This window comes from Taurulus bubalis, assembly GCF_910589615.1.
Source record: "Taurulus bubalis genome assembly, chromosome: 5".
In the NCBI taxonomy this organism is placed as follows: Eukaryota; Metazoa; Chordata; class Actinopteri; order Perciformes; family Cottidae; genus Taurulus; species Taurulus bubalis.
In genome coordinates this window covers 18,582,720-18,590,057 of record NC_136593.1, presented here as the reverse complement: position 1 = coordinate 18,590,057, position 7,338 = coordinate 18,582,720, and the positions used below count along the sequence as shown (strand labels likewise).

The window sequence follows — 7,338 nt, the reverse complement described above, 5'->3', positions numbered from 1 at the left end:
GACACAATCTTCATTTCTTTAGTCACTGCTCGTGTAGTTTTTCACCCACCCGACAGTATTGTACTGCTCTCAATATGTTTACTACAGAGTTGATGGACCTAATATAGTAGTCCTTTTGTATATGTCACACACAGAGACTAACTTTACAAGTTTGTCCTAACGAGTCAATCAACATTGGATTATAGTGGCTGTTTTTAACTTCAGTAAATGCACTATGAAACAATGAATATACTCGCCTCTCAGTGCTTCTCCGTATGAAAAACTGCTTTGGACTGCTGTGCAGAACCCTGCTAACCAAGTGTTAACCTTCTTTGTGTCCATTTTTTTCTTTCACAAATTCATTCCCATTGCAGTCAACCATAATATTGAGAGAGAGGTGATTCCGTATGAACGAAGGTACCGTGGAAGAGAACTGCCGGGTTTCATACAAGACCTTTGAGGTCAAGGAGCAGATCAAACAGCTGGAAGGGCCTGCTGTCCTGGAACTCAAGGAAGTGGCAGGCATGTCCTATATCATGATGTTATAGCGATATGTAGCGCCTTTAGGTTAATTTGAGATCTTGTATTGTCTGATTTGTGCTTTCTTTTTTTAGACATTGTGATAAAAGAGCTGTTTAAGTTAGCTCAGAGCAGCCTGGTTGGATTTCCTAACCTCATCAAAACATCTCAGGTGTTGCAGGAGTCTGCAGAGGGACATGCTGCAGATGTTTCAAGACAAGGAGGTAATAGAGTTGCTCCTTCAAGAGGACTCTGGCATAAACACCAAGAGAATCCACCTTTGGCCTCATGAGGTACAGACTAGTGTGAGAATCAATACAACTCCATCAACATTAAGCAAAATGCACAACTCTTTATTCCTCACATGTTTACAGCTACTTGTTGACGTTGAAGGAGTTTCAGTGAATCTGTTGATTTGATAATAAAAAAATGTAGATTTAACGTTTATTGTCTTTAATTATGAACTGGTTGTTTAATTGTTTTTCAGTGGTTGTATTATTTGTAATTTGTCACATGAATATTTCACAGATTTTTGCAAAAAGAAACTGTAAACAACATATATAATAAATAAATAAAAACTGTTCATGATTTACATTTATAAAGATATAGTTGATTTAATGAAAAAATAAATTTTCCTTTCTGTTGATCACAAATATTGTTATATATTGTTTATGTTACTGATCATGTAAAAAAATCAAAAAAAATCATCAGATACAGTATGAAGAAGCTATAAAAGAATTACAAACTGAATCAAAACCCATTTATATTGTTATGATCATACTGTTAAAATAATTAGAAGATTAAAACATATCATAAAACACTGCTGATCACCAGAATACTTCACAGCTTTTATCTTTAAAGCTTTTTATATGATGATGTCATTCAGTTCAAACTTTTGGGGATTGATTTTTTAATCATTTTTGTTCAACAACAGATTCTTTAAACTTAATATATGTATTTCAAAAAACTTATTTAAAGTAAATTGCATGAAAACAATATACAAAGATTACAAACATTTTGCATTAATAATTTGTGAACATTAGAGACAATAAAGAAAAACATTTTCAATCATAAAAAGATAATCAATCAAAGTCATAATGTGTTTTGATTCACTGAACGTGTGTAAAGTGTGAAACACTGAAATTATAACATTTAAACTGAAATAAGTCAACAGAAGATCCATAAATCCTATGAATTAAATCTGATGTCTGATGATGATCAAAGTTAAAGAAACACAACTGGAAACAAAGTATTTGGTTTAGTGGATTCACTAAATGTGAGATTGAGTTCTGATGAAACACAAGATGCTGATTTAGTTATTCTTGAATAATTATTTGTTTCTGTGTGAAAGTTTATGATCCGATGATGTGATACAGTTTCAGTATTAAATACATTTGTTTCTGTTATAACTGTTGATTGTATTGATTATATCAATGAGATCTTGACACACAGTGAAGTCTAAACAAACACTAACATGTCTGAACATCAACGAGAAATATAAGTTTAACAGATTTTGATATCAGCAGTTTTAGCATCACCAGCCTCTCCAATATTGAACCATGGGAAGAGTTTCTCAGTGAAAGTGTCTCTGTAAGTGTAGATGTGAGTCATGTCTTCAAGGTCGTAGAAGGACACCTCCCCTCTGTCATAGTCCAGCTGGACTCTGATCCTCTGGAGACTCTTCTCCCCTCCGACAATCTTACCAACTATATTAGTGTATTTTCCACTGCGATGAATTAAACACCAGACTCCATGTTCTGGTGTGGAAAATCGCTTTCCCTTCCTGTTAACTGACTCTTTAACCAAACCTACCAACCAGACAGGATAGTCTCCCACCTCCACCTCCCAGCTGTGTTTCCCTGAGCTGAAGCCCTCAGATCCATGAACATCTGCATAATGAGTGAATCTCTCTGGATTGTCAGGAAGCTGCTGGTGTGTGTCTCCGCGTCTCACACTGGTGAGATCATCAGACAGATAGAGATTGTAGGCTGCAGTGTTTGGGTCCAGAATGACAGGACTGAAGTGGACCTGGTCCTTCATCTTCTCCCAGACTCTGAAGGACAGGTTGCCCAGGTGTTTGGCCACATCTCTCAGCGCTCCTGAGACCAGCTGTGGATCTGACAGTGAGCTCTGGACTCAGGCTCTGGTCTGAGTGGGTTTATAACTGCTGAGGAATGACACCTTGTGTTTCTGCAGGTCTTCCTCAACATCAGAGATGCTGTCTGACAGTGAGGGGATCCTGAATCATCTTCATCTCTCTGCTGATAGTCTTCCCCTTCTGTTCCTCTTCCTCCCTCAGAGCTGCCAGTCTGGACTCCTCTTCCTCTTTCAGGAACTGGTGCAGCTTGTTGAACTCTGCTCTGATCTGCCTCTCTGTGGACAACAGCTGCTTCTTGGAGTGTTGCGTCACTTCATTGTATGTTTCCTCCACTTGCTTGTGTTTGACCCTCTTGTCCTGCAGAGACTCTAAGTCAGATCTCAGCTGGTCTTTCAGGTCACTGACTGCTTGTTCTATAGGAACCTCCTTGTGACTCTGGTGGAGAGGAAACTCACAGACAGAACACAAAACTCTCTCTTCATTTTAACAGAACAGTTTAGTCTCTTCTCCATGTTTACTACACACCACCTCCACCTTCTTCTCTCCTTTCTCGGTCTCAGATGATCCAGTTTTCTGACCTGGAAATTCTTTTGAGAATGTTCTTCTACAGATGGGACAGTTTGTGTTTTTAGTTTGTTTCCAGAATTGTTGCAGGCAGCTTGAACAGAAGCTGTGGTTGCAGCTCAGAGACACAGGATCTCTGAAAGTCTCTGAACAAATGTGGCAGTTCAGGAGACTTTCAACAAGAACAATTGTCTCAGCCATTTCTTTTCTTTGCCAATTGCTCTTCAAAATAAAAAGACTCACCAAACTCTACTTCCCTTCAGTTTACTCCTCTCGTCCTCCATTTGGAACAATGTTGGACAGAGATCTCTTTCAGTGTAAAGGCATTGTGTCTCCTTTCAACAATGTCAGGCTTTGCTTTCAATTCCACCAACATCTTTCATTGGTTAATCATTAACTGATATGCTTGTATTACCAGCAGAGAAAACAGGATACAAAACTTCTTCAAGACATTCAGCAGTTTGTTCAGTGCTGTTCCTCTTCACTGATTACAGCTCTCACTATCTTTGGACTTTGTGACAGTTTTTTTAATGTTCACTTTCAGAACCTTTGAACTCACTTGAAGTTGTATTTGTAAATGTACCTTTTGAGTTAAGGTCTTTTATATCTCGTAAAAGTTCATATAGGGTCAAACAAATTGTGATTATGGTCCTAAAGATCGCAACTATAAAAAAAACATATTATTGTATCTTTTTCATTATATTTTCATTCTCAAAAATTCTGTAAATACTGATCTGATACTGTATCTGTTCTTACTTAAGGTTTGTCGGGTTGATCAGGCTTGTGTCAGATCATAACACTGTAATACATAATCTAATTTCAGTTTTTCTTTTCACAGATAAGCAGGTCATAATGATGCTTTAAGAACCAACCATTGAAGTTGCTTTACATCCCAGCACCTTTTGGCCATACATGCACGTCTGTGAAAATAATATGTTCAACTATATTGTAAGTTATGTTTTTTAACTGATGTAGATGTATAGACTATTACATCCAGGATGGTGCTGCCCTTATTAAGACTAAGAATATCTCAGTATTTCAGAGTAGACAAGATGATGTATGTTACTCGTAAAGTTTCCCCCTGGCCTCTCAGGAAATCTGCTGCATTGAGGACTTTTTTGGGGGGGAAGCCTAACTGGAATATTGAGCTGAATCAGGAAGGTTGTGTCCGGGATCATTTCCTCCTGCAACATTTACATCTATAAACATCAGAATCAGAAACCGTTTATTTACCAGGTATGTTTACACAAACAAGGAATTTTTCTTGGCAGAAGGTGCATAACATTAGACATTATACGAGACAATCAAGTGCAATAGATATTACATTAAGTATAAGATAAAGTGCTCAGACAAACAGATAACATTAATGTAAAGTGTATTTTAAAGTGACGTGTGTTTAAATATGAAGTGTGACGGGATGTGCAGAGAGTGACCGGTAAGAAATAGTCGTGGAGATGACAGAGTCGCTCAGTTGGGGACCCGGGCTCTGTTGATGAGCCTGACTGCCGACGGGAAAGAACTGTTAGTGTGGCGTGAGGTCTTGGTCCTGATGGACCGCAGCCTCCTGCCAAATGGAAGGAAGTCAAACAGGTTGTGTCCAGGGTGAGAGCGGTCGGCTACAATATTGTTTGCCAGAACAAGTCCTGGAGGAATGGCAGATTACAGCCAATCACCCTCTCACCAGAGCGGATGATGCACTGCAGTCTGCCCTTGTCCTTGGCAGTGGCTGCAGCGTGCCAGACGTTGAGGGAGGAGCAGAGGATGGACTCAATGATGTCAGTGTAGAAGTGCACCCTCATGGACTTTGGCAGGTTGAATTTCTTCAGCTGCCTCAGGAAGAACATCCTCTGCTGGGCCTTCCTAGTGATGGAGCTGATGTTCAGCTCCCATTTATATATATATATATATATATATATATATATATGTATATATATATATATATATATATATATATATATATATATATATGTATATATATATATATATATATATATATACATATATATATATATATATATATATATATATATATATATATATATATATATATATATATATATGTTATGTAGCATACCCCTCCGAAAGATAGTCCTGCACTTGACTGATAATTTCAAATGTATTGATAAATTCCCAAAACCAATGTAAGAGCTGTGTACAAAGGCACATAACGATAATTATGTTTGCTTACTCCTAGTTTGCATTAATAGCACACACACACACGCTAATTTTCTTAAAACATACAGTTATTACAACTTTAACTAACCTTGTGCCTTCCGCGGAGTGCTAATACTGTTACCGTTTCTAATTTGTTGACACAATGCTTTGATTGTTGTTAAGTAACATGTTCAGGCCAAATCATGAAATGATGTACATCTGTTTACATTTACATGTTGAATATACATTAAAAAACCTGCCAAAACTCATGAATTAATGCCAAAATAAAAGTCAAAGCCGGGTTCTCACTCGCATCACCATGCCAGTGCAATGTTTCCGATTCATCCTTGTTATGATGACGTATGTGGTTTATGGGCTTTAACAGTTTTTTGATGGTGACGTCCGTTTTCAAGAGGATTTTCTGTTAGAATGACATGTTCACATATTGTGGTTGTATCAAATAGATAAATGGTATATTGATTATGGTATAGTGCATTGTGATGATTGTTTTAGAGTCAGGTAACATTCCCTCTGTTGTTGTGATGCATCACATCCATTGTTTAAAAAGACACCGAGAATTAGAGAAAGAGTTGCGAATAGTTCAACAAGCAATGTTTCACAAGAGCCCCATTATTTTGATGAAGAAATGCACAATAAATAGTCCTTCACTATTTACTGTTATCTTGCAAAAGAATAATAAAGAAGAAAACAACTCCTATTTCCCAATTGTCATCAATACAGCATGAATTAAAATTAAGATTGAGATTTTCAGAATGTTTTATTCCAAAAAGCGTATCATACATGCAGATTAACTGTACTAAGGCCCACATCAGAGACATCAGAGTAAAAGTACCTCGAAATGTAGAATGTGAGAAAATGTAAAGTAACTTTTCAACTATTGATGATGGGTCAACAGAGCAACTGTTAGAGTTTCTAGGGAGTTATTCGTACCTCGGAGGACACAGCAGGTGTTACCAGACTTTGATGAACAGTTAACTAGTACAACAGTAAACTTAGTCAAGATAACCCGAGTCAAGGCAGCCTCCACTTCGAAACACAGTCAAGCCAGCCCGCACGTGTTTTAGGTGCGCGTGCACTCGGCATTACGGTAAGAGCGTAATAATTGACTTCTTACCGTAATGCCGAGTCCTGAAAAATGACGTCCCTGAGTGAAGCAGCGACATTACACCTTATTCTCACACAACCGGTTATAAGATAACGCAGACAGCGTGCAGCGCAGTGCACAGGGCGCAGTCCTGGCCTGGGGCTCAGCACGAGCGCGAGCACGAGCATGATGATGTAAACAAAAAGTATTTATACCCGGAGGGAAACTGGTCCCGAGGGAACAGACTTCGACATTACACCGGGGGAGATGATAAAGGGAGACAAACGAACTTTTAACAAAAATATCATATTTCTGTTCAGTTGTGTCTTGTTTTCCCAAGTATCCCGTGGTAGAAGATGGCTCTATTCAATAGATGTTTCTGGTAAAATAATGGATTAAACATAATCATAACCTCTCTAACAGTCCAAGCGCCAAAGACTCTGAGACTTTATCATCACATATCATCTGTTAACAATAAATAATGATCCTTTCTTTATTTGACTGGTCTTTCCTGATTGAAATCAGTCAAATGAAATACTTGAAAAGTAAAAAATAATATTGGGAACAATCAATTACTGTTACTCAGAGTGAACAGGGATATAATAACAATAGCATATATACATGTATTCGTAGAAAATAGGTTGACTAAAAAAGGTTGTTTACTAAAAGGCTCATTTTTTATTAGTAAAATATTATGATTCACTTCATGACAATTTAAATGAAAACATGCACGGACAAATATTTACAAAGAATAATCCGGTGACATTAGAATAACAAACATTCAGTCATGTTCAGTTAGTCCGTTAATCTGGGCTGGAATACAACTGTAAAAGTGGTCGTTAAATAATCTCAACCATGTTGCTGTTTTTGACACCTTGGCGGCAGACAGGGCAACTGCAACTGTGCAACTTAACTTTTC

The 7,338-nt window shown here is 37.6% G+C and overlaps 1 pseudogene across 1 annotated transcript; it reads right to left on the bottom strand.

The window, feature by feature from the left end:
• Window positions 1–2,001: 2,001 nt before the first annotated feature.
• LOC306737060 (zinc-binding protein A33-like) lies at window positions 2,002–5,659 on the bottom strand (annotated as a pseudogene). The gene is made up of 2 exons: window positions 5,624–5,659; window positions 2,002–3,046 (listed from the first exon to the last, which is right to left on the bottom strand). The product of its transcript is annotated as a zinc-binding protein A33-like (transcript).
• Between the last annotated feature and the right edge of the window lie 1,679 nt (window positions 5,660–7,338).